The sequence below is a fragment of the Priapulus caudatus genome, unplaced genomic scaffold, assembly GCF_000485595.1.
Source record: "Priapulus caudatus unplaced genomic scaffold, Priapulus_caudatus-5.0.1 Scaffold1462, whole genome shotgun sequence".
NCBI classification, from domain to species: domain Eukaryota; kingdom Metazoa; phylum Priapulida; class Priapulimorpha; order Priapulimorphida; family Priapulidae; genus Priapulus; species Priapulus caudatus.
This window is the reverse complement of record NW_014578523.1, coordinates 69,664-69,882: the sequence shown is the minus strand read 5'-3', so window position 1 is coordinate 69,882 and position 219 is coordinate 69,664.

Genomic DNA, 219 nt, shown 5'->3' with positions numbered 1-219 from the left:
ATGTATAGGGCATTGAATTTATCTATGTTTATTTACTCGAACAAAATAAATTATCAACTGTCCATTCTTGATCACAGTTTACGTACACTGTAATCTGCATTCTGTGTCGGTCTTACCGTGCATGTTCTATGTTTTCTTGCACGTATACTGCACTGTGACGCGCACGCGCACACACATGTATGTGTGTGTGTGCGTGCGTGCGTGCGTGCGTGCGTGTGT